The sequence below is a fragment of the Mauremys reevesii genome, linkage group 3 (assembly GCF_016161935.1).
Source record: "Mauremys reevesii isolate NIE-2019 linkage group 3, ASM1616193v1, whole genome shotgun sequence".
Lineage (NCBI taxonomy): Eukaryota > Metazoa > Chordata > Testudines > Geoemydidae > Mauremys > Mauremys reevesii.
Genome location: NC_052625.1, coordinates 182,810,399 through 182,838,194, shown reverse-complemented (window position 1 = coordinate 182,838,194; position 27,796 = coordinate 182,810,399). Strand labels below are relative to the sequence as shown.

Sequence of the window (27,796 nt, the reverse complement as noted above, 5' to 3'; positions counted from 1 at the left end):
CATCACCAGGTCCATAACTTGGGACAATACTGGGTCAACGCGAGTTGCTTTCTTTATCTGAGTAGCAGTGATGGGTGTATTCTCTACCTGTTCAAAGTAGAAGATTTCCTTTTGGGCGCTATCTTGATGTTTGACCGGCAAAGGCAACCTCGAGAGGCCATCTGCATTGCCGTGCAGAGTGGATTTCCGATATTTAATTTCATATGTGTGTGCTGAAAGTAACAATGCCCAACGTTGCATACGACTAGCAGCTAATGGGGGAATGCCTGTGTAGGGTCCAAAAATTGACGTCAGAGGTCGATGGTCTGTAAGAAGAGTAAACTTTCGCCCAAAGAGGTACTGATGAAACTTCCGAATTCCAAAAACAATTCCTAATGCCTCCCGTTCGATTTGGGCGTAGTTAGTTTCTGCTTTGCTTAGAGTGCGTGAAGCAAAAGCAATAGGTCTCTCTTCTCCCGAAGGCATAATGTGTGACATGACTGCTCCCACTCCATAAGGGGAGGCATCGCAGGCCAATTGCAGGGGTAAGGATGGATCAAAGTGCGTTAGAACTTCAGAATTTAACAATGCATCCTTAGCTTTGTTAAATGCAACATCACAGGCTTCAGTCCACTTCCAGGCCTTGTTCTGCCCAAGGAGCTCATGAAGTGGTTTTAGCAGTGTGGCTAACTGTGAGATGAACTTTCCATAATAGTTCAGTAGTCCTAGAAACGAGTGCAGCTGGCTTACATTTCGTGGTGGGGGAGCCTCCACAATAGCTTTAACTTTTGCAGGGGCCTTATGAAGACCTGCAGAATCGATGATGTGTCCCAAATATTCAACGGAGGGCTTGAAGAATTCACACTTGTCTTTGCGAACTCGTAGGCCATACTCTTCCAATCTTTGTAGGGTAGCCTCTAAATTCTTTAAGTGACCCTCTTCATTTCTTCCAGTGACCAGGATGTCATCCAGATAGCACTGAACTCCTGACAAGCCACACAAGATCTGGTCCATAGCTCTCTGGAACAGGGCGGGAGCCGATGTTATTCCGAAGGGTAGGCGACAGTATCGATAAAGCCCCTTATGAGTCACAATAGTCAACAGCTCTTGGGACTTTTCATCGACGTGCATCTGTAAATATGCTTGACTCAGATCAATCTTACTGAACTTTTGTCCCCCAGCCAGGCCTGCGAAGAGGTCATCGATGCGGGGAAGCGGGTATTGCTCTGCACACAACACTGGGTTGACAGTGACTCACCGCAAATCCGGAGAGAGCCATCTTTCTTCACTATTGGAACGATAGGAGTGGCCCATGAGCTATGGGTAACTGGTATTAGGACTCCATTGGTGACCAGGCGCTCCAGGTCTGCTTCAACCTTTGGCCTGATGGCATATGGCACAGTTCGGGCTTTCAGATATTTTGGTGGACTGCCAGGTTTAATGTTCAATGTCACAGTGATTCCCTTCATACTTCCCAAATCATCTCCAAAAACAGCAGCATGTTTCCTTAGTATAGGGTTAGACAGGTTTATTCTTTAGTCAAACGGTGCACTTATGCCCATTTCAGTCGAATCTTACCAATCCAAAACCAACCCAATAAGGCAGGGTAGTTACCACTCACCACAAACAGTGGCAATCTAGCGCCTGTCCATTGAGCTCCACCTTAACATCAATAGTGCCGACCATGGGCACAGCTTCTCCGATATCGTCTTCAGAACAGTTTTGTTGCCTTAAGTGGAAGATGCTGTAGCTTTTCTTTATACACAGTCTCAGAGACCAGCGAGACAGCTGCACCGGTGTCCAGTTCCATGCGTATAGGTTTGCCCTCCAATAAGGGGGTTACCCAGTATTCATGTGAGCCCACTGCCAAAGACAAAACATGCAGTGGCACTTCCTCTTGTGATGAGGTGTCTCCTTGATCATCCTGGGTCTGCTCTAGAGTATGCAAGGTTCCTCTTTTTGTCGGCCAGACCACAGGCCTCTTTTTCTTTTGTTTACAGGCACACTCAATGTGTCCCTTTTTGCCACAGTGTCGACATACCAGGTCCTTACACCAGCATTCTGATGCCTGGTGTCCTGGCTTACCACAGCGGTAACATTCTTGACTCTGCACAGTTTTGTGGGTCGGTTCTTGTGACACTTTTTGCACCCTAGGGGGTGCACCGATGTATTGTGCCTCCCTTGTAGCCAGTTCCATGGAGACAGCAATATCAACAGCTTTCTGTAAGGTAAGCTGAGCCTCTGTCAGTAGGCGCTTCCGTATAGCTTCACTGTACAGGCCACACACTAACCTGTCACGCAGGGCATCATGTAACATTTCTTTAAATTCACAGTGTTCTGCTAGCTTTTTTAGAATGGCTACAAATTGTACAACTGTTTCATCTTCCTTTTGGTCTCTTTTGTGGAACCTATATCTTTCAGCAATTACCAGTGGTTTTGGGGAAAAATGGGACCCCAGGATTTCCACAATGTCACTGTAAGGTTTAGTTGCTGGCTTAACAGGGTGTAGTAAGCTGTGTAGCAGGGAGTAGGTTTTAGCTCCTACAACACTTAAGAATATTGGCACCTTCTTTGCTTCTGTAATGTCATTTGCAATACAAAAAAGCTCAAAACGCTCAGTATACACATGCCACTGCTCTGTATTCTCATCAAAAGGCTCCAGAGGCCTGGTCAGAGTAGCCATGATTTTAGTTTCACTTTCACAGTCAGTGCAAAGAAGCAGCTTTTTTGTTTGTTTGTTCTTTACCTTGACTTCTACTTCCTTCTGTTACTGGAGCAGCACCGGAGTCTCACCCTCGTCGCCACTTGTTATATCCTTGGGGGCAGCCAGTTTAGGAAGAAATCACTTGAGGCCAGAGAGCAGACAGCTAACAAAACCACCATTTTATTTACAGACCATAATACTCTAACTCAGTTGCCATAGCAACAGAAACCATGACAACCAAATACACAACACCTACCACTGCAATTTAACTAAGGGAGTTTTTCTTTAGCTCAATGTATGAAGGAACTGAGTTGTTTTCAAACCCTGAAGATCTAGCTCTCTGTGTGTGCATATATAATTTCTATAGTTTTTTTGTGTGTATTTTGCTGTATATATTTATTTGTTGATTACACTGAGATGATGCCCCTGTTAAGTATTATTGTTCCAGTTACTGGCCAAGACTTTATTCAGAGGTTCTCATATGATTTTCTGTTAGTGCATTAGCCTGATAGATTTTAACTGTATCTTCCAGGGTTAACTGTGATCCTCCCTTATCTTTTTGCTGTTCATGCTATAGACCATGTGATCAAAGAGATTTTCATGATCACACCACTGCAAGATTGATCTTTTTAAATCTTATGACTCTGACACAAGTATCAAACATTTCTCCAGACTTCTATATTTGGCAGTAAACCATTTAGCACTCATATAGTTCCTTTTGCCTCCAGAGACTAATGTGCATCTAGTTGTCTAGATTGCCTCAATTACCTTCCACAGAAAATATGTTTCAGTTTGCTATTTCAGCTGCTTGAGCACCTACTGTACTTATTACTAAGGCAACCCTTTATTCACCACACCTTTTTGCTCCCATGGCTTTAGATGCAGTAAAAATGTCTGCTTAAATACCATTGCTCTCCATGTTTCCTCTAATCTTCAGGGCTCCTGGGGACTTAAATCATATTCATTGTGTACTTCATTGATAGCTTTCTTTTATTTTCCTGGCCTGATGCCATTCCTCATGGGTTGCTTAATCTGCTGCAAATGAGCAGCCAGCAGACACTCATATGCTGTAACAAACTAAGCCCTTGGGAAGAAGCAGGAGCTCTTTTTACTGAATGCCTTCTAACTTTTTGGCACTAAAGACAGCATTCTCCTCTTCTCCCATCTTCCAAGGCCCCTATTTACCCTATTCTCACCTCCCTCACACTCCCCACGCTGTTTCAGATCTCATATTCCTTCTTCTTTTTCCAGGCTTCTCCCTGCTGGCTGCCACACATGGCTGTGCTGTGCTCAGATAACTGCTACAGGAGGGAGAGAGACACACACAGGGACAAGCAGGAGAGGTTGTGATCAGCATTTAGAGGGGAGTCTTGGTACATCCCAGTTAGCAGTATATATGGCTGCCACAAGACAGACATGGTGAGTCCAGCACAACACCAATTGTTTAAATGCCCTTGAGTATGCATGCAGGTGAAAGGCCCAGAAAGTGTTTTTCTTAGAGAGTTTGCTTCCAACTCAGTGCTGCTCCCATGTATTGTATTATTTGTAGTGTGGATGAAATTACTAATGCAGACCTACAGCAATAAGAGCCATATCCTAAGTACAAATGTAAACACAAATTTATCTGGGCAGCATGGAGCAATTATCTCTTTGGTTTTCTACAAACTAAGATAGAAAATAAATTTGAAACAATAATTTCTAGCCTTGATGGATTGCTGTCTTAGCTATAACACAATTAGAGCAAAGTTTTCACTGTAATTATGAGCTGTATGTCATAACATTTTAATCTCTGTGTTTTACTAGCCTTACTCATCTTGCTATAATAAGCATTGTATAGACCTGTTTGCTGAACACCATGCACCCATTATATCTCTGGAGTACTTCAGGGTGAATTTGACCTTGAGCCTCTGCAAAAATATCAACAGCTTAAACGCTCAAGGAAAGAGTTACTAATTCTGTACAGTATCTACCTATCTTACAGTTTTCTAGAGTGCTCATCTCTGTAATATTGATGTGTAATAATTTGGGGCTGCATGATGAGATCGATTGTGAATTCAGAGGAGTATTTTGCTCCTCTATTTTCCTGGATTCTAAAATAATTTACCCCCTCTCTGATCCCATCTCTACTTTTTGATTCCAGCTATGGTGCGAAAGCTTTATCAAAACTGGTGTAACAGCACATTCTAAAAGCTGTCAGATTTTGGAGTAATCAAATCTCCTTTGGCAGCTCATTCCACAGCTGAGCAACCTTGAGTGGGAACACTTCATCTTCAATTCTTATATATTTGTGTGCTGATTCAACAAGTTACTTGAGATTGTGTATAACATTTAAGCATGTCGGTATTCCCATTGTCCTGAGTGGGACTAGAGCTGGGAGAATAACTGATTTTTTTGGAAACTGAGAAATTAAACTGATTTGATCTGAACTGAATCTGAAATATTTTGGATTTTTTGGCAAATCGAAAAAATTCATTTCAGATTGTACAAAATATTTTGTTTCTGGGCATTTTCAAAGGGCCAAATTAACAAAACAGCCTTAGTTGGTGGTGGTGCTCCCCCCAATATCCTTTAGATACTCACCTGGAATATAGGAGACCCAGGTTCAAATCCCCATTCTTGAGCAGGTCTTCCCCATTTGCAGGTGAGTGGCCTAACCACTAAGCTAGTGGCTACTCTGAGGTAAGGTGGTTTGACTTTGTATAATTAATTAAAGTTACTGGGTTAGGGACTTGAACTCCACAGATATGTGCCCAAACAATCAGACTTTAGAGTCAGTCTCACTCTGACCTCTTGGCTATGCAAGTATTTTATATAAAATGGAACAGTTTCAATAGCAGAGAGACCCGCCTCAGAAAAGCCTGTAGCCTAATGCTCAGGGCACTCACGTGTGAGACTGCAGTTCAAGTCCCAGATCCAGAGTGGGAATTTAAACCTGGATCTGTCACATCCTAGGTCACTGGGCTAAAGGTTATAAGGGGGCTCTATGGCCATTTTGCTAAAATTATTAGGAGAATTTGTATCGAATTTATGAACAGTTACGGGTTGACTGAAGCTGCGTTTTTCAGCAAATAAACTATTTGTCCAAAAAACTTTGATCCTCTTTTATTGTGACTACTCTTATGCATGTGCTTAAGTACCTTGCTGAATTGGAGTTTTTGTTCTGGGTTTTGGTATCTGTCTTGTCCCAGAAAAGTGATTCTGTCTTCTTGGGTCATGGATGGAAATGTGGTTGTTGATGTATCTGCTATGAGTAATATATCTGTTTAAGTGGTAGGTCTCACTAGGTATGTCTACACTGTGATAAAACCCCCATAGCATGAGTCTCAGAGCCTGGGTCAGCTGACTTGGACTTGCGAGACTTGGGCTGCGGGGCTGTAAGGTGGCAGTGTATATATTCAGTCTTGGACCAGAGCCCTGAGACCCTCCCCCAATTGCGGGGTCTCAGAGCCCAGGCTGCAGCCTGAGCTCAAATGTCTACGCTGTAGTTTTATAGCTGACCCGAGCAAGCCCTGAGACTCGGTACCATAGGTTGACCAGGGCCAGCCAGGCCATGCCACAGGTCTTTTACCGCAGTGTAGACATACTCACTGAGTACAGATCACAAGTCCTTGGAGTACCAGTACTATACAAGTTCAGTGCCAGTGGTTAAGAACCACAGTACTATAGCTTGTCATGCTTTAAAGTTTTTTTATAAATATGGTTTTCTCTGTAAGTCTATCTCCAGTTCAATCACATCTGTTACACCACTTCTTTTTTAGTTTTTCATAAATTAATCAGAATAAAACATAAGGGACTAAAACTTTGACTTATATTACTTCCAGCAGCACTTTCATATTACTTCCACAGCAGCAGTTAATGAGTAAGGAGGACTCCTAATGGTCTCAGTGCCTTGAGCAAGGGCAGAACTAAGGTCATGTATTTACTGGGCAAGGATGGCTAAAATATCAAGGTTATTCACTATGTTCCTAATCAAGTTTTGTTAACAAATGGACTATATTTCCTTTAAATGACTTTAAGCTCCAGAAGCTTCAAAGAGGGTGTTAATTAGATATTTTGTAGAGATGTGCACACATTTGTTTGATTAATTTTATCTTTTTTTCTATTAATGAACAGATTTTGAATTTTAGAAAATGTTATTTTAAATTAAATGAACAAAATTCAGTGTATGGATTAATTGCATTCACCACGTGTATTTGTTATCACCATTTTATGACTGGTCACCTTACTTTGCATGTTGTTTTCTGTTCCTTGATTGAATTAGTACTTGGATGAAAAAAAGGAGAGAGTGGGCAAGCGTTTGAGCCTTTGATTGTCAGGGACAGGGTGTGGAATTAGGAAAAGGTAAACTGGCATTTTTTTGCAGTAAAAAAGGAGAAAAAGTCACTATTTGCCAATATTACCACAGATATCACCTATTCTACATACAGAGGATAACTGTAGTAAAAGTTATCAAATGCTGAATTTTAACGGTGACCACTTCAGGAGAGTGAATGTACGAAGTGTCCTTAATAACTTTGGATTCTGGAATTTCTGTCCCACATATAGTTTTTATGTTTGTTACCGTAATTTTTTTTATAAAGAAATCATTCAAGATTCAAAGACACATACAATTTACCCCAGAAAAAGTACTGTATGTATTTTACCAGGGATTTTAAGTACTTCTGCTGTATATATTTGTGCTTTTTGAAATACAAACGGTGAGTCTATGATGATGGACTGATTTAGGAATGGGCAAAGCTTGTGGACCTTATGGTTCAAACCATTTCCCCCCTAAAAGAATGGTATTTCACAATACGAGTGTGTTTTGGGAAGCTGCTTAGATTTTTTCATACACAAATAATGGACCCCCTTTTGACCTTAGTCTTATTTTAGAGTAAGGGAAACAACTAATAGAGAGAACAAGGAAAATCTCCATCACAGAGCATAGTGTGTGCTTTCCTGTAACATGTTGCATCTTGAACCCTGCCTCAGAAATGGCAGATGCATCTGGAGATAGGTAGACTCCTTAGCAATTAGAAGGGGGCAGTACAAAAAAAATCACTTCATATATACTAGTTCGTGCCACCAAAAAACTCAAGGTTGAAAAAATACACAAGCCTTTTCCTGGTTCTCCTCAGTAAAGGGATAACAATCCTTATCCTTTTTCATTCATTCAGGAGGAGGAACGTGAAGAGAGGGACATCTGACCTTCCTTCAAGTGTCCTCCCCTCCAAAAAATCCTCATCTATTTAGTTTAGAACCTCACATAATTCAAAGTACATACCGGTTTCAGGAAAACAATTAAAATCTTCTTGATCTGTACAGAAATTGCACATTTACTATCTTTGCTCCAATCCCCATGTTTTATAAAGTGGATTATTCATTCTGTGCAAATCAACACAGAATACCACTTTAATATAATTTTTCTCCTTCCTAGTAGAAATGATCTAAAAAAAAAATCTAGATTGACTGCTTCAAATTATTTTTTACCCAAGGACTATTGGTTCTTGAGATGGGTGCTGCTGCAAGTTACTATAAATTGAAACATTCAAGAGGTTTACACTTGCTAAGTAACACCTGGTTTGTGGTTTACTGGAAGTGAATTTTTCATCAGCATATATGTACATAAGAAATGGACATCACAAATCAGTTATTGGTGGGGGAAACATAAGCTGACTCTATATCAGCTTCTGATATTGATAATTGAGATGACTCTTGAATGGAAAGGTTCTGACTTGGGCGTCTCGTCCACGCATTCCAGATCTGAAACTTCTATAATATCAGCAGATTAATCCAGGGAAGGTATTGTAACTCCTCCTGGTGATCAACATGTGTCTGCCACACAAGACTAACTTGTGTACCCACTTTGTATAATACTGGATCTATCTTGGCTTTGGCTACAGACAGAAACAATTTAAACCTTGTCATGTATCGTAGGGGTAGCCGTGTTAGTCTGGATCTGTAAAAAGTGACAGAGTCCTGTGACACCTTATAGACTAACAAAAGTATTGGAATATAAGCTTTCGTAGGTGAATACCCACTTCGTCAGACGTTTTGTATTCACCCACGAAAGCTTATGCTTCAATATTTCTGTTAATTTAAACCTTGCATCAAAATGATTGAGCCAACAAGCACTAGTCTGTTTAAACCCCCCTGCTTTGAACTAAAACCTTTGTGACATTTCAGGGTACAATCCAAACTAATGAGCAGCTGTCTCAACCCTGCCCTGCAACCTTGGGTGCCTTACAATGCCTTGCTGAAGTAGCACCCACCTGCATCACTCAAAAGCAGTGTTTCAGCATGCAAGCCACACCCTGAGTGTCTGCGTGTAGCTGCAGCCTGCCAGCCACACTTAGGTTACACTCTGGCTCTCACCAGCTTTGGTTATCCTGCAGGTTGGGTGACCACCCATCCCAAATTAGGCAGGAGAGGCCCGAAATGCAGAGTTCAAGTCCTGGTCCCGGGCTGAATAACTCTGGGACAGCATTTGTCATGGATTCCCTTTGGCGCTGCTCTGTGCCTGTGCAAGGCTCAGGGGCAGTGCCAGCCTCTTCCTGGGAAGGGAGGGAAGGCTGAAGTGAGCCTCAGACCCCCCTTCACCGTGAGGTTCCCCCCCGCTCCATCTGGTTGGTGTGCCCCAGGGGCAGGGACATGGGCCGGGGGCTGCTCTTGGGCATCCCAGGCCCCTGCTCAGAGAAGGTGAAGGGTCCAGGGCTCCCCACGGTGGCCTGGTCTGTCTAGATGGTTCTTATCATGGACCGTCTGTGACTTCTGGCTTGGCCGGGGGCGAGGCCTCAGGGGGAAGAAGAGGAGAGGGGGTGGGGCTTCAGGGAAAAGGAGGAGGAGGAGGGGCAGGGCCACGGGAGTTGGTGGGGCTCCTGCATGTTTTCCTCTTTTGCCTTTTGAAAAGGTGGTCACCCTAACTGCAGGGTGATCCCCATACACCCCCTGGCCCAGCTTTTCCCCCAGAAATGTATGTCCTGTACTGCCTTGCCTTCTCCTGGACAGTATCAGGGAACATCCTTCCACACAGATTCTTTGTCTCCTAGTTCACAGCTGGAAATGTTTTTCAGGAGAGGAACTGAAACTATAAAAAGGAGGGACATACACCTCAAGGCACATGTTTGAACTTTCTTTGTTTCCCTTCCTGCTTGATGACCCTGTTTACTGCTTAAATGAAAATTAAGCAGAGCACACTTTCCTTTGTTTAGGACAGACATGTTTGCCAGGGCTGGGGGGTGGGGGTGGGGGTTGGAACATGTGGTAATAACACCATACAGAGAAAGCTTATAACGCTACGTACAATGTTGCTACACATATTTTCTCAGGATGATACTGACCAGCAAATTTTCAAATAATACCTTACAAGACATGCCTTGTACAAAAATTATTACAATAGTGTGTAGGGTGTGGAAACAGGGGTACATTCTATCACAACCTTCCATCAATTTACCGCTGGCTGCTGTTCTTTTACCATTCTTGTCATTCTTTATAGTTCCAATAAATTGGAACTATTGTTGAATTGATAAAACTGCTGGCAACTCCTTTGTACTGGTGTGAACTGTACTTTGGAATAACAAGAGGCTAGCTAGGCGTCTATGATCAGGTCTTCTCTGAGAAGAAATTGTAAGTACTTGTTCATTTAAAAATAAATCTGTTGGTTAAATCATTGAGACTTGATGGTATGGTGCTAACATTAAGACTTGCACCATTCACCTTCATCCAAATTTCAGATATGTGAGATACAAAGTGATGCTCATTGACACTTTCTAGCTGTTTGAGGAAACTATGACAGCTAAACATTTCAGTGGCTTTGATTTCTTTGTTCACATATTTTAAAATCCCTCTGATTCAAACATCTATGAAGTTTGGTGAAAGCTGAGTCTGTATCTGAACTTTGGTTGGGATTTGTTATACCAAAATGAGCAAGCTAGTTTACTAGAAATGAAAAGGTACAGTTACAAAAGTGAAATGCCGGCAACCTGCATGGAAACTTTTAAAAAACACCATACTAGAGACTCAAATTAAATATATGCCTCAAATTAAAAAAATATTGTGAGGACCAAAAAAGTGCCACCATGGCTAAACAACAAATAAAAGAAGAGGTTAGAGGCAAAAGGCATCCTTTAAAAATTGGAAATAAGAGGAAAATAGATGAATGCAGAGGAAAAGAGAAAGGAGCATAAGCTCTGGCAAGTCACATATAAAAATATAATTAGGCAGGCAAAAAAAATGTTTTGAAGAGCAACTAGAGAGAGACTCAAAAACTAACAACAAAAACTTTTTAAAGTACATCAGAAGCAGGAAGCCTACCAATCAGTGGGGCCACTGGATGATCAAGGTGCTAAAGGAACACTCAAGGAAGATAAGGCCATTGCAGAGAAGTTAAATTAATTCTTTGCATTAGTCCTCACTACAGAGCATGTGAAGGAGATTTCCACACCTGAGCCATTATTTTTGCATGACAAATCTGAGGAACTGTTCCAGATTGAAGTGTTAGTGGAGAAGGTGCTGGAACAAATTGATAAATTGAACAGAAATATATCACCAGGACCAGATGGTATTCACCCAAGAGTTCTGAAGGAACTCGCATATGAAATAGCAGAACTACTAACTGTGGTATATAACTGATCACTTAAATCAGCTTCTGTACCAGGTGAGGATAGCTAATGTAACACCATTTTTTTAAAGGCTCCAGAGACAATCCTGTCAATTACAGGCCAGTAAACCTAATTTCACTACCAGGCTAATTGGTTGAAACTATAGTAAAGAACAGAATTATCAGAAATATAGATGAACATAACTGGGGAAGAGTCAACATGGCATTTGAAAAGGAAATCATGCCTCACCAATCTTATAATTCTTTGAGTGGGCCAACAAACATGTGGACAAGGGTGATCCAGTGGATCTAGTGTATTTGGACTTTTAGAAAGCCTTTGACAAGGTCTCTCACCAAAGAATCTTAAGCATAGTAAGCTGTCATGGGATAAGAGAGAAGGTCCTCGCACGGATCGCTAACTGGTTAAAAGACAGGAAATAAAGAGTAGGAACAAATGGTCTCTTTTCAGAATGCAGAGAGGTAAATAGTAGTGTCCCCCAGGGATCTACACTGGGACCAGAGCAGTTCAACATATTCATAAATGATCTGAAAAAAGGGGTAAACAGTGAGGTGGCAAAATTTGCAGATGATACAAAACTTCTTAAGATAGTTAAGTCCAAAGCACACTTCAAAGAGTTACAAAGGGATCTCACAAAACTAGGTGACTGGGCAACAAAATGGCAGATGAAATTCAATGTTGATAAATGCAAAGTAATGCACATTGGAAAACATAATCCCAACTAGACGTACAACATAATGGGATCTAAATTAGCTGTTACCTCTCAAGAAAGAGATCTTGGAGGCACTGTGGATAATTCTCTGAAAATATCCACTTAATGTGCAACACCAGTAACAAAAGCTAACAAAATGTTAGGAACCATTAGGAAAGAGATAGATAATAAGACAGTAGATATCATAATGCCACTATATAAAGCTATAGTATGCCTGCACCTTGAATACTGTGTTCAGTTCTGGTCACCTCAATTAAAAAATATATATTAGAATTGGAAAAGGTACAGAGAAGATTGACAAAAATGATTAGGGGTATGGAGCAGTATTCAGATGAGGAGAGAGTAAAAAGACTGGGACTTTTGATCATGGGAAAGAGACAACTAGTAGCAGATATGATAGTGGAGAAAGAGGAGATAGTGGAGAAAGTGAGTAAAGAAGTATTATTTACTCCTTCACATAACACAAGAAGCAGGGATCACCCAATGAAATTAATAAGCAGCAGGTTTTAAAACAAACAAAATCAAGTAAACAAAAAGTCAACTAAATGTTCAGACAACACAAAATGAACCTTTGGTACTCCTAGCCAGGGATGTTGTGAAGGCCAAAACTATAACTGGGTTCAAAAAAGAATTAGATAAGTTCATGGAGGATAGGTCCATCAATGAGTATTAGCCAAGATGGTCAGTGATGGTCCGGGTGTGCCTAGCCTTTGACTGCCAGAAACGAGGAGTGGATGATAGAGGATGGATCACACATTCATTACCTTGTTCTGTGCATTCCCTCTGAAGCATCTTGAATTAGCCACTGTCTGAAGACAGGATACTGGGGTAGATGGACCTTTGGTCTGATGCAGTATACCCATTTTTATGTTCTTGTGCATATCAGGTGTCCTTATTCTCTTGGATGTTCAAAAATATAAAGTATCAGGAGTAGCTGTGTATCCACAAAAAAAAACAACCAAGGATTCAGGCGGCACCTTAAAGACTAACAGATTTATTTGGGCATAAGCTTTCGTGGGTTAAAAAAACTCACTTCTTCAGATGCATGGAGTTAACTCTCTTCTCTTCATGTGCCATTATATAATGGCTGCATCTGTAATTTTCACTCCATGCATCTAAAGAAGTGAGTTTTTTTACCCATGAAAGCTTATGCCCAAATAAATCTGTTAGTCTTTAAGGTGCCACCGGACTCCTTGTTTTTTTTTCAAAAATATAAAATCCATCAATGTACGGAATGATTTGAGTCCAACTGGTAACTGGATGCAGGAAACATCCACTGCTGGGTTGCTAGTATGAATCTAGTCATGATAGTTAGGGACTACAAGCTGAAACCTATATAAAATAAATTGGTCATTTATACCTCACAGTGGACAGGTGTCCAGATCACAAACGAGCACTGAAAATCCTTGTGGGAAGTCTTAAAAGAGAGATCATGGACTGCATATCTTAGCAGTGGTCCCTCCTGTGCAGTTGAGGCACATTGACATAGTTTGTACTGTGCAAAGTCTGTGTTGTAGGTAAACAGAGGACTTCAGCTTCCAATGCGATACATTTATCACCCTTCAGAACACTACACTGTCATAAAAAGTAGCAGGTGCTGCTGAGCAAGAACAATAAAAGAAGATGAATGGAAAGCTTTGTTAGGATGGTTAAAAACCTACAAACAATAATTGGCACTACATTCACAGAAGGTAAAAAGGAATGAGGAAAATAAGCCAGACACCAGAATGAAGCAATAATTGTAAAGGGAAATGAGAACACTAAATTCAAGAGGTGATAATAGTTTGCAATTTAAAAAAGAAAAGAAAATGAATGGAAATAAATGTGCAATCAGCAGAGGAAAAAAAAGAGAATCAGAAACTGTGCATCTATGATCAGCTAGTTTTTAGGATTCTGACTATAATAATACTTGGACTTATACATTGGGGTTTGAGCCTTTGCTTTTTTGAACATTCTAGGACGTGTTTTGAGTCTGTCCGCAAGTCATCTGCTGTATTTGATTTCTCTTATGGAAATAACTCCATTCCTCCTGAAGGAATGTAAGATTTACACAGAGATCATTAGAAATTCACATTGATATTTGGAAAATTGGGGGGATTTATATGGAGGACATCTGCTTATAAATCAAGGATGGCCAAACTTACTAGCCTTCCGAGCCACGTATGACAATCTTCAGAAGTTTGAGAGCTAGTGCACACCTGCCAGGAGCCGGGGATTGGGGCTTCAGCCCCACTCCTGCTGAAGCCCCCAGCCCTGGTGGGTGCACCCCGCTGGGCAGAAGCCCCCAAACTCTGCTCCCTACTGGGCAGAAGCTCCTACTCCACCACCCAGCTGCAAGGCAGAGGTCCCGAGTTTCTCCCATCGTGGGGGGGCTGGGGCTCCATGAGTCACACTTTAATGGTAAAAGAGCTACATGTGGCTCGCGAGCCACAGTTTGGCCACCCCTGTTATAAATGTTGAACTTCTGCTACATGTGGAAAAGACCAATTAGGAACAGATATCCTTTTCCAAGACTAGTGAGTCAAAAAGTAGCATACTCCAAACTAATGCATGCTCTACTCAATTCTTCAGTGCTGCTGTCTTGGACCAAAACATCCAGTGGAGACCTGCAAGAGTTTCTGACATTGATTAATTCCATTTGGAAAATGATTGATTGGGATATACAGCATACGCTCTTGTTTCCAAAGCAGGAAGTGAATATTCCAGTTTGTCAATGCCAAAGGAATGAAGGGATTAAGCAATCGGAGCCAACATTTAGTGCAGCATATATTTGGTGTACGTACCAATGAGAGAATCTTAAAAGAAAAATAGGCAAGCTAGAAAAACTGACAATGGAAGAGGACTGTGCTATAGAGGCATTACTGAAACATGATACAATGACAATTATCAATGAAATATTGTAACCTGGCTATAAAATATACAGAAAAGAAAAAGTGGGTCATTGAGGTGGAGGAGTAGCATTATACCTAAACTATCCAGGCCACAGAATGCAACCTGATAAAACATACTAATAGAATTATGCTACTAACTTCCTGATCAGGAGGAGTACAAAATGTTGAGATAGATAAAAGAGAACAAAATCTAATAGAATAATAGTAATAATGGGTGACTTCAACTACACACGCACAAACTGATCAAATAAAGCAAGGTTAGGAGAAACAATTTCTTAACACTTTTAAACAACTACTTCTTGGAACACATTGTTCTTTAGCAGACGAAAGGAGAGGCTATTTTTGACTTAGCCTTAAGTACTTCACAGAAGATGATGGATAAAGAAATAACTGTAGCTGAGCCTCTTACTAATAATGACCACAATATAATTAAGTTGAACATTCTCAGGGGAGGAAAGGTATCAAAAGGCAGAAAAGTGACATTAAGGTTTAAAAGGGATGACTTTTAAAAATGAGGACATTTCTCTGAAAAGTTTCTAAAGTCAAAAATAAGGAGATTAAAGTCCTTCCCTTCAACATGGAGGCTTCTTAAACCTATTGTAATAGAGTCCTAGAGGGCATGCAAACCACTAAACAAAAAAGGAATGGAAGGAAGAAATAAACTAGCATGGGTGATAGAAGTTTTTCAAGTAAATTGGCATCTTTCAGAAAATGGAAAGCCAGCTAGCAAAACTGATAGAAAAGAGCTTTAACTGTGGCAGGTAAAAGGTTAGGAGGAAATTAGGAGGTGTGATAGGGAATTTTGAATCAAAGAAATAACAGACAATACTTTGTATCAGGTCCTTAGCTGCACTCAGTATGTGCTTGGTGCAGTTAGGAGGGTGATGGGCAGGGAAGTTGCTGAAAAGGAATTGTTTGCAGTTCCCTGATCCTGGGCCTGTTTAGAAACCTGCCTGGTCCTTGGTGTGGTTTAGAGCAGCCTCATATCTTATCTAAAGGATGCTGATTGAATATAGTCCCAGGGGGCCAGCATGTCATACTGCTAGAGTGCAGCAGTGCTCTGGCCATGCCCCCAGCACATGCTCAGCATGAGGTTGAGGTGACAGAAGCCAGCTGCACCAGCTTTGTGCCAATGAGGGATCCCCTCATGCTGAGTGAATGTACTGTGGATGCCCTTCCTTTCTGGCTGCTTGGAACCACAGAAACAGTCCTAAAAATATTCCTGTGAATATGAAACATTGAATAAGATTGTGGGAATGCCTTATGGACCTCAGAAAGTTAATTAAACATTGTGACCCAAAGCACCCCTGTACTCACATCCTACACATTATTGTAATAATCTTTGTACAGAATATGCCTTTTGAGGTATCATATGAAAACTATTGACCAGTGAGTTATTAATATCATGATGAAATGTATATAGCAACATTATATATGAAGTTAGAATTTCACCCTGTATTTTATTAGCACATGTTAAAACCAGACAGACCTGCCTACGCAAAAGTTGTTAAGTAGATCTATCCTAAACAAAGAAATGTAAAAAGTGACAGAGTCTGGTGGCACCTTATAGACTAACAGAAGTATTGGAGCATAAGCTTTCATGGGTGGAATGTATGTTCACCTCAATTTACATCTAAGTAGTAAACAAGATCAGCAAGACAGCAGTGGGAGGAGATGGCAAGAAACAGAAAAATGTGCATTTGAGAAAACGCAAGTGAGGGGAAGAAAGAGCACGGAGCTTCCTTCATCACCAGACTCTGTCACTTTTCTCACAACTTGACTAAACTTTACTTTGAGGGGTATTCTTCAGAAGAATTCACTTCAAAAGATTCAGTGGACTGTAAAAGAAGGGGGCAGAGAATCCCAAGTTATCTCTTTTACCTAAGGAGATAAAGGCACTAGCATTTTGGGCCTCTGGGAGAGATCCGGACTGAGGCGATGATCAATCACCATCTTGCTGGAAGGCTGTGGCCATCTTGAACAAAGCCTTGAACCAAAACCTGCTAGATTAAGTTTGGCTTTTAGATGCATGTTTTCACCTTTATTGCCTGGTAACCATTTCTTACTTTCTCTCTTATTCTTGAATTCACTTAAAATCCAATCTTCCTCTGTTAATAAACTTTTTCTTCTATTAATCTAAACCAACAGTGTTGTGTTTGTACTAAAATGAACACCAGCTCTAGTTCATATGGCAAACTGTTGTGTTTTTCTCCTTAAAGGAGTACATGGATGTTATTATTCCTCTGTTGCAGGAAAGGACTGAACATATCAGAGCACATGGGTCTGGGGAAATTCAGCACTGGTTTGCCATGCTGCCTGCCCAAGCAAGCAGGCGCCATGAGGCGCGGGGAGCGCCAGCGCAGAGCGGCCGCGACTGAGCGGGCGGAGAATCCGCTAGGCGCTCGCTCAGCTGAGACTCGCGCGCGCGCGCGGGCGGTCCCGGGGCGGCGGCGGCTGCCCGGTGCGCGGCCGCGCATGCCTGCGGGGCCAGCCGCCAGCGCGACAGCCGCCCCCAGTCTGCCTGCGGCAGGTCCAGTCGTCCCAGGGGTCCGCTGGACCTCCCAGGCATGACGCGGCCATGGTCCGGGGCCGCAGCCTGCTGCTGCCTGGGAAGGGAAGGGCCGCCCCCAGGCGTGTGCCCGCTGGCCTCTAGAGCCGCCCCTGAGCACTGGGTATGTGTTGGGATCATCTGTCTGTTTGTAACCAAGGCTGGTGGAAGCCAGACTGGAGTGCTGATGGCAGACTGCTGGGGTCAGAGTTGCTGGACTAGGACTTCAGTTATACTTAGTTATATGTGTTGGTAGGCTGGTTGTGATGGGCCCAGATTGGGAGCTACAGCAGACTGTGACAAACATATTTATTCCCATTTTGCAGCTGGTGAAAAAAGTACCCTTTGTTTAAGTGATTCGCGTATGATCACAGAGCAGGGCAGTGGCCGAGCTAGATATAGATCCCAGGTCTCCTGACTCTCAGCTCAGTTTAATCCTCTAGATAATAGGTGCCTCATGTTCAGAGTGTGGTCTTCTTACTGAAATATGCATGACTTACTCACACTATTTTTTCCAGTTTGGCTCCTGTCTCAGCTTGACTTAGAGGTTAAGGGCCAATAAGTGGAAATTTAAATGAAAGGCAGCTTCCAAGAATAGATTTTAAACTTGGCAGGAAAGCATCCATATAACCAAGAAACAAATTGAATTGTCCAAGTCACACATCCCTAGAGCAATGCTACCCTGTGCATAGTTTTTGTGTCTTAAAAAATTACTCAAAATCCATTCAGTAAAAGCCTAAAGGATATTAAGTATTTTCTAGACTCTTGTAATTCAGGCAGATCAGAGATGTCACATCTTTAAGGACAAATGTTTGCAGAAGGGGAAAATGAGGATGTGTGATTCTTCTTTAATAACAAGAAAACAGCACAATAATTTGAGTGAGAGCTGGCAAAGTACTGGTTAAACATATTGCAACAAAACAACTCACCAGGAAGGAACAATTGAAAAGGCATTTGCTAACACCAATGAGCTGGGTTATATCAATGAATTTATATCTTCATTTAGGGAAAGACAGGAGAGCAGGATGCAATCAACCCCTCCTGCTAATGGGATTTTACAGTTGCAAAGGTCTTTCTTGAGGGAAAGATCTGATACTTTAAAAATAATATAAATATCAATGGTGTTTCCTTATTGGGGTCATCATAATGGATAATGGCATAGAGAGTATACGGATAACATTTGCAGATGAAACCAAGCTGGGATGTGGTTGCAAGCACTTTGGAGGAAAGGGTTAGAATTCAAAGCTATCTTTACAAACTGGAGAAATGATCTGAAATAATCAGGATGAAATTCAATAAGGACAAATGCAAAGTACTACACTTAGGAAGGAATAATCAGTTTCACAAATACACAATAGGAAGTGACTGCAAAGGAAAGAGTACTGCAGAAAAGGATCTGGGTTATAGTGGATCACAAACGATGAGTCAACAATGTAATACTGTTGCAAAAAAAGCAAACCATTCTGGGATGTATTAGCAGGAGTGTTGTAAGCAAGAACTGAGAAGTAATTCTTCTACTCTGCTCAGCACTGATAAAGCCTCAACTGGAATTCTGTGTACAGTTCTGGGCTCCACAGTTTGGAAAGATTGTAGGAAGTCCAGCAAAGAGCAATAAAAATGATTTAAAGGTCTACAAACTTGATCTACGAGGGGAGATTGAAAAAATTGGGTTGTTTAGTCTGGAGAAGAGAAGACTGTGGGAGCACATAACAGTCTTCAAGTACTTAAAAAGTTGTTATAAAGCTGTGATGCTGTATGATTGAAATATGACCATGTATACCATTGTTACTATCAGTGTTATACAACTGCAACAAATCTTATACAAAGTATGCCATCAATGGAAAAGTTACAATCTATCAAATATAATTATTCTGTTTGTATGCATTTATCATTTTTGTATCTGAAGTTGTGAATACTGGCTACAGATCTGTATCCCAAATGGGTTTGTTCCTGGGGTAACATCTACCAGGTAAAATCTACATTGAAGCCAGATAGCTTTGTGTTGATGGCCCATCAGAGGCAATCGATTTTGACAATCGGCCACAGAAGAAACTCATTCCACCCAGATGGCTCTTCCTGAAGATGCCTTAGCCTTCAAGTGGCCAATGACTTGCCACCGTGAGACAGCAAGCCATGTCAGGACATGTGACTTGCTCATGTGACCCTGGACTCCATCTTGTGCCTGTACTTTCCACAAACTGTGCTTTGTTTGTGTGTGGACTTTGGGACTGTAAAATTCCATCTACATGGGAGAGGTTATAAAAGACCCTGTGTACCTATCCTGTCCTGGCTCAGAAAAGGTTAACTTCATATTGCAGGCCGAGAAGGCTATGCCCCTCCATCACTGCTGTCATGCTCAGCCTGGAGACAGGATATAAAATGAAGCAGCCCAGCTCAGTTTGGCCAGGCTGCTGAAGGGGAAAGAGGCAGACTGCAAACTCTCTTCCGGGAGCTGCTACAGGCCCCAACCACAGAACCAAGGTGTACCAAGCCCCAGATTGCCTGTGGAACCCAGAGAGCCATCAGGAGCTGCACTGGCTGAGGACCCCAGAGACCCAGGAGAAGCATGGACCGCTGCTGCGGAACATGGGGTAGGAAGCAGCCAAGGGGATTTAGACATTGTTCTGTTTGGAGGACTGGGAAATAGGTCATCGTGTTTCGGGAGGATCCCTGCTGACTCAGTGGCAAGCACCCTCACCACTGTCTGGGACCCAGACTGGGACTATGAGGAGCAGAGAGAGCCCGAATCCCCTTATCCCAGGTGCCACATACCCCTACATGGCGCCCCACTTCCCCAGAGGGCCAATAGGTCAATACAGCCACACAAAGGTGGGCAGCTTTATTGACTCCAGCCATTGGGCCACACAGCCCGGTGAGGATGGGCGGCCATTCCATTGACTCCAGCCATTGGTCCATGCATCCCAGTGAGGAAGGGCTGCTCCATTGCCTCTGGCCATTGGGCCATGCAGCCCAGTGAGGAAGGGCTGCTCCATTGCCTCCAGCCATTGGGCCACGCAGCCTGGTGAGGATGGGCGGCCATTCCATTGACTCCGGCCATTGGTCCATGCATCCCAGTGAGGAAGGGCTGCTCCATTGCCTCCGGACGCTGGGCCATGGAGCCCAGTGAGGAAGGTCTGCTCCATTGCCTCCAGCCATTGGGCCATGCAGCCCGGTGAGAAAGGTCCTCTCCATTGACTCCAGCCACTAGTCACCTGCTTTATAGTCATGGTCACCAGCATAGGACCTAACCGGCTGCAGTACAGCCTTCCCCTTTCTTTTGACCATACATATACCCCATGATGGGATGTACCTATCCTGTGACACCCTTGAATCATCTCCATTTTATCTTAATTTCCAGCTTCATTTCTTGGGACTGGATTTCTAACAAGGAAGTGCTAAACAAGAATTGATGAACCCCAAGCTGTTTGGGTAACCCCCCCCCAAAGCCATTTGAGAGACTTTTTCATACTAGCAGTTTATTCCATCACTGCTTCAAAGCTGATATAAGAACTTGCATTCACTTGCATGCATATGATTTCCTTAACCATTTTAACTTTCTATTTCTTTTCTCTTAAAAACAAACCTTTAGATTTTAGCTACTAAAGGATTGGCAACAGCGTGATTATTGAGTAAGAGCTGAGTTATATATTGATCTGGTTATGTGGCTGGTCTCTTGAGATCAGAAGAACCCTTTGTTTGATTAAATTAGTTTTCAATAACCACTCATCATAACGTCCAGTGTCTGGGTGCAGGCAGGGGCAGCTCTAGATATTTCGCCTCCCCAAGCACGGCGGCATGCCGCGGGGGGCGCTCTGCCGGTCGCCGGACCCGCGGCTTCGGTGGACCTCCCGCAGGCATGCCTGCGGAGGGTCCACTGGTCCCGCGGTCCGCTGGTCCCACAGCTTTGATGGAGCTCCCGCAGGCATGTCTGCGGAGGGTCCACTGGTCCCACGGTCCACTGGTCCCGCAGCTTCAGTGGACCTCCCGCAGGCGTGCCTGCGGAGGGTCCACTGGTCCCGTGGCTCCACCGAAGCCGCGGGACCAGCGTACCCTCCACAGACACGCCTGCAGGAGGTCCACCGGAGCCGCTTGCTGCCCTCCCGGCGACCGGCAGAGCGCCCCCTGCGGCATGCCGCCCCAAGCACGCACTTGGCGTGCTGGGGCCTGGAGCCGCCCCTGGGTGCAGGGCTGGTTTTAGGAAGTGCAGGGCTCAATTCGAACAGTTTTGACGGGGCCCCAGCAGGGATGACTTAAAAAAAACCCACACATGGGGCTTGTACTCACCAAGTGGTGCTCCAAGTCTTTGGTGGCAGGTCCTTCACTCACTCCAGGTCTTCGGCAGCACTGAAGGACCCACCACCGAAGACCCGGAGCAGGTGAAGTACCCACCATCGAAGTGCTGCCGAAGACCCGAAGTGCTGCCGGGTGAGTAAAAATTAAAAAGGCGCCTCTAGCCAGGAAAGGGATTCTCACTGGGCGCAGGGCCCTCTTAGGCGTGGGGCCCGATTCGGGGGAATTGGTGGAATAGGCCTAAAACCAGCCCTGCTGGGTGGTGAAATGAGTGCTGGAATGCCTAAGGAGACTCCATTTTTGGCTTCTTGTTAATCAGTGTGGTGAGACTGACGTTTACTTTTGTTTCTGGCTTGGTATATCTAATGGTAGAATAATCAGCAATTTTGGGTGAGCCTGCCCTACTTCTCAGCAGTTTGTCCTGAATCTGGGATCCTCAACTGTGAACCACTGAGGTACGGTCATGGTTAGTGGGTGAACCATGGTCTTTGGGAGGCTAGCCCCCAGCCAGCCCTCCCCTTCTGCCTAGGGCCTGCCCCTCCATCCCGCTTCCCACACCAGAGTCCAGAGGCTCCCTCCCCCTGCCAGCCCCAGGATGCCCAAGCACCTGTCCCCCACAAGTCCCAGAGCATCCTGCCCCCCTCAGCCCCAGAGTGCCCGGCAGGTGGGTGGGCATGCAGCTGAACATGGCCCTCCATGTGGCAGGTGGGTGGGCAGCAAGTCCCCAGCCCCAGAGCGCTGGGTGGGTGGGTGGCACAAGCACTGGCTCCAGATGCCTGAAGTTGCCCAAGGTGGAGGCAAAAGCAGTCCCCTGCCTGTGTCCCAGGCCCCCGCCCAGGGCAGATGGAGGGACCCAGGCTCCCCACTGCTGCCCATGCATCTTTTCCTGACCCAGCTCCAGCCGGTGGGAGGAGGGGCCCTCGGAGCCACAGGCCGGCCATGATAAGAGCCAGGCGGGCAGCTGTGTGGAGCCACAGTGGACCTCTACCTACCCACAGTGTGAGGGGTCCGAGCAGCCCCCGAGCCATGTCCCCACCCCCTGGGCTCCCCACCCACCTGGGACAGGTGGAGGTTCTGTGACTTCTCCCAGCTGCCCACGGGGCTCTTTCCATGGCCAGGCGGCAGCTCAAAGATCCACCCCCAGGGCCAGAGCTGGGTCAGGGAGAGCTGCATGGGCAGCTGTGGGGAGCCGTGTAGAGTTGTGGACCCTCCTCCTGACCCAGGCAGCCGGGGGAGCCCAGGGGGAGAGGACATGGGCCGGGGACCCCCCCACACCCTGGGCAGGTGGAGAGTCTGCCACAGCTCCCCACAGCTGTCCAGGCTCCCCAGGCGAGCTCCAAGTCCATGCTGGCCTGGCCAGGGGTGGGGCCTTGTGTGGAAGAGGAGGGGAAGAGGCAGGGGTCCTCCTTGGCAAAAAGCCAGTCCTGTCCACCTCCAAAAAGTGGGAGGGTTATGGCACTCTGCCCCATCCCCCGGTTCGGGCGCCGCTGGCCCAGGGCCCTGGCCACATGGGAAGGAAGAACTGCAGCACAGCACAGTGGGAAGCATGAGGGAGCCTGGGGGTGGCGTTGGGCGGGGCCATGCAGGCAGTTTGGCCTTCCCCTGCCTTTGATACCTGCTGCCCATGAGTACAGTGACAAAAGTGGAGGGTGATAAATTGTTCTCCTTAACTACTGAGGACAGGCTAAGAAATAATGGGCTTAAATTGCAGCAAGGGAGATTTAGGTTAGATATTAGGGGAAAACTTCCTAACTGTAAGGGTAGTTAAGCACTGGAATAAATTACCTTGTGGAATCTCTGTCATTAGAAGTTTCGAAGAATAAGTTAGACAAACACCTGTCAGGGATGGTCTAGATAATACTTAGTCCTGCCTCAGTGCAGAGGACTGGACTAGATGACCTATCAACATCCTTCTGGTCCTACATTTCTGTGATTCTGTTTTTTCTGACCAGCTTAAAAATGTGTAAAAGCAATCCTAGATAACATTGTGCACTCATTTAATGAATTGACAGAAAAAAGTCTCTGAAGATACTACATTTCCTATCCACAGTTTGTTCCAATTTTCAAGTACAGCATCCAGCATTAGAGGAAAATATTTTATTTGACATTAGATGGATTTCTATGTTTAACATTTAAAAACAAATTGTTTAACAAATATTGAACTCTCTCTTACAACATGAGAAAATGGTGACTTTAAAATGAAAATACTATACACTTAGAAGAGCACTATAAAAAAAGGTTTATCTTAAAAAGGAAGATTAATTATTAATCTATGTTAACACTACAGCCTGTTTTCATGTCCAATTAAAATAACGTGCTTCATAGACTTTTTTGTGTGTGTACCAAATATGATGTTCAAACAAAAGTTCATAAGTCTTCAGGAAATAACATCCTTATTAATGAGAAGTGTGCAGCATACTTATTGTTCTGGCACAAAGAGAAAAATTAGTAATCGAATGAGTTATCTGTGTACTGTGTACATTGACTTGAAGATTAATCTTCGTTAACTACTTGTTCAATGTTACAGTTAACAATTAGTTACCTTGTAGCCCTTTATCATCCATCACTTTGTTGAACTGATTTTTTTTTCTTTTTTAACTTTTAAAGGTTGTTTATTGTTGCTTACGGCTGCTTTGGATAAATCTACAAGGGTATAAAAAAGTGCTGATCCTGAGAGAGTTTATTCTGCACACAAAATACATATATTCTTTTGCAATTACTATCTTGTTTCTATTCATTTAGGGGGAAAAATCTACTGTAACATTTTCTTCAACATGCAGGACTGCTATATCATTTTATATTACAGTGGTTTACAAACACTTTAAAAAAATCTAGGCACAGAAGAATATTTTAAATGGAGTTTACAGAGATTAGTGGTTTACTAGGATATCACCAAATGTAACCACACCACCGTATTGTGGCAGGGATAGTTCTCTCTTTAGAAGTATCTTCCTACTCACATGTAGACATTTGAACTGTTAGCTGGCTGCTTTTAAGCACATTTCATGGAAAATCTATTAAATATACAGTATTTCAATTCTCTGCATAACCCCTATCCATTTTCAGAGGTAGCTATAGAAACTGCAGAAAATGTATCTATTGTGCCTCTTTAAATGTTTTCTGAGGAGTCTGTAAAGATAAAATTATGATTGCTTTTCTTTTGGCAGTGAATATCCCACAGCTTGGTTGTCTCAGAGGCTAATCATGACTTTGAAACTAAATGTTTTCAGGAACCGATCTCAAGAAAGTAGGATCTGCTACTTGTAATACTTTGATTACAATAGATCCAGGTTACACAATGCCTGTTCTGCAAACCCTCTCTGCCCATATACAACACACTACTGATGTGTGAATAACTCCACTCAGGCATAGTGAACATGTGCTGAAGAATGTTATATCCTCTCAAGGTGTTTCCTTCTTAAGGCTCTTTGGGATTGGGCAAAGCTCTATATTAATTCCACTGAGCAGATAATTCTCTAGTAAAGCAAAAATAATTACAGTAAATGCAAAAATATAAAATAAAAAGAATGTATGGGCAATAACATAAAGGTTTTAATCTCCCATCAAAATCAGGAAATTACAAGATACAATTCCCACAGTACCTATACCTCAGGCCCTGGCAAATATGTGGTATTCTATATTAATGCATATGGTGTTAATGTCAATGCTTTAATATATATTTACAAGCTGGCTTAGTTACAATTTCTCTGGGAACGATAACTTTGAAATGCTGACTTTTTTTGTGCTTAAAATTGCAACCATAGCATTCCATTAATGTATTATTGTCCTCATTTAATTATATAAGGAATTGATTATACGTCTTTTGGTGTGCTGTGTACCATACTATAGAAAGGATGGGACAGATCCTCAACTGGTGTAAATGGACATAGCTCCACTGAAGTCAAGGGAGCTATGTTCATTTATACCAGCTGAGGATCTGTCCCAATATGATTAATCTCGCAGGGATACAGCATATTATCATCAAGAGGAGGTGAGGTTTTATTGCTTGCCTCTCAATATATTGCCTCTCAATTTGGAATGTGAATTTTAATCTCTTGGGAAAAGAACAGATCTGGTTCTTGTACTCGGTTATAGGGATGTAAATCAGGAGTTAGCCAATGAAGTCTATGGAGTTATTGCAGTTTAAACCAGAGTAAGACCCTGATCAGGCTTAAGCGATTAAGGTGACCTAATAGAAGCTTTCAGAGTGATAAAGATGATCCTGGCAACTTGCTTACCTTAGAGAAAATTTCAGACTAGGTACAGACCTTGGGTATAAATGACAGGGAGCTGGACGTAGGGGTCCATGAGTGTCCTTGATACTTGGCAATCCTCCTCATGGTCCAATAAATCCTGGCTTTGATGCAAAGCCATCTTTTTTTCTTGGTGATAGGGTGATTAGGGAACTTGGATGGTGATATTGAAGGCTATTTATATTTTGGGAGGCAGGGATGATTTTAATGAGCAAGGATTTATTTGTTTAGTTCAGCAGTTCTCAAACTTTTGTATTGGTGACCCCTTTCACATAGCAAGCCTCTGAGTGAGAGCCCCCTTATAAATTAAAAAACACTTTTAATATATTTAACACCATTATAAATGCTGGAGGCAAAGAGGGTTTGAGGTGGAGGCTGACAGCTTGTGACCCCCTGAGGGCTCCCGACCCCCAGTTTGAGAATCCCTGGTTTAATTGCTTATCCTTATGCTTTATACATCATTTCAGATATACTAGTGACTAGATGTTTAAATAAATCTGGAAGTATTAGGTGAAATAAAATAATACCTGAAGTAATTTGTGCAGGAGATTGCAACTAGTGGCTGTAGGGTGTCGCAGTAAAAGCTGTGTTGATAAATTAGGAGAGTCATTCCAGCAGGAAACTCTGGTTTCTGATTCTTTATAGCATCCTGGGGTTTTTTTTCGGGTTTTTTTCGAAGGGGTTCTTTTTTGGAAGATAATATGCTGTGAATTATACAGGAGACGCATCCATCTTAAACTGTTTTAACCAGTGTAACCAATTTGGTATTGCCAATAATTGTAAAGAGTCAGTAGTTCAAATTCAACCAGATGCATTCTAGGGTAGGAAAATACAAATGATCTAGACTGAGCTGCCTGCCCCTGGGCAACAAAGCAACCTTGTCAGCTGCAGCTTGTTGAATATTATGGAGCAAATACATTATTCACTGAACTTTGCTTTCTTCATCAAATAAATTATTCATCAGATTTTTTTTCTATGATTCAACTACATCTGATGTCTATGCTACAGGATATTATGGGTCAGATCCTTAGCCCCGTCTCCCCAGATGCTTTGTGCTGCTCAGGCACAAAGGGCTGCCCTGAAGTATGTAAGGGAATCTCTGTGATGCAAAACAGCAGGTGTAGCCCACTATACACCACCAGCTTCCTCCCCTCAGTATACGAGTGTATCAGGGTGGGGTTGGAGCAAACTACAACTGAGGTGCCATTACAAGCTTGTGTATGGTACGGTAGCACATCTGCTCAACGACTCCTTGTCCCATCCGGGATGTAAGATAAAGCTGGAACCTCCTACTTGAGATAAAACCCTCTTCAACCTCTATAACCAGAAGAACTATATCTAATCATGGCATAGGCAAGCACAGCTCCCATTTACTTCAATGACAGTTGTTCACATGTAGCTACTCCCCCATCTTGTATGTCACCAGGAAATGATCTGTGGATCTCAAGAGCTAAAAGCATAAGTGTCTACAGCTGGAGTTTAAAGGACAAGATCTCTTGGCAAAGAACACTTATAACCTCTGTGGATCAAGCACTGGGTAAGATATGGGGTGTGTAAAAGGGTAACATACCTGAGTGACAGGGCTGCATTTGGTTCTCATAGCATATCATATTGGTGCAAATTACACTTACCTGGCATAGCCACTGAATAACAATCAGTGCAAATTACAGTCCTCCACCATATACAGCCATTTTCTGAGAAACTGATGCCCATTATATCACTTCCATCATACTTTATCACAGCTAAATTTGATCCATTGGTTACTGTAATTACTTAATATACATTGAATGCTACAAGTTTGCATGACAAGGTAGGTGAAGTA

General features: G+C 43.1%; 1 long non-coding RNA gene across 1 annotated transcript in view; it reads left to right on the top strand.

Annotated features, from left to right (window-relative positions):
- The first annotated feature begins 2,938 nt into the window (after positions 1-2,938).
- The window catches only part of LOC120402153, a 43,527-nt gene continuing 18,669 nt past the window's right edge, over positions 2,939-27,796 (top strand). The window contains exons 1-3 of the long non-coding RNA XR_005597022.1: positions 2,939-3,025; positions 3,935-4,102; positions 27,401-27,511. This is a non-coding gene — a long non-coding RNA (uncharacterized LOC120402153). The remainder of the gene's footprint in view (positions 3,026-3,934; positions 4,103-27,400; positions 27,512-27,796) is intronic.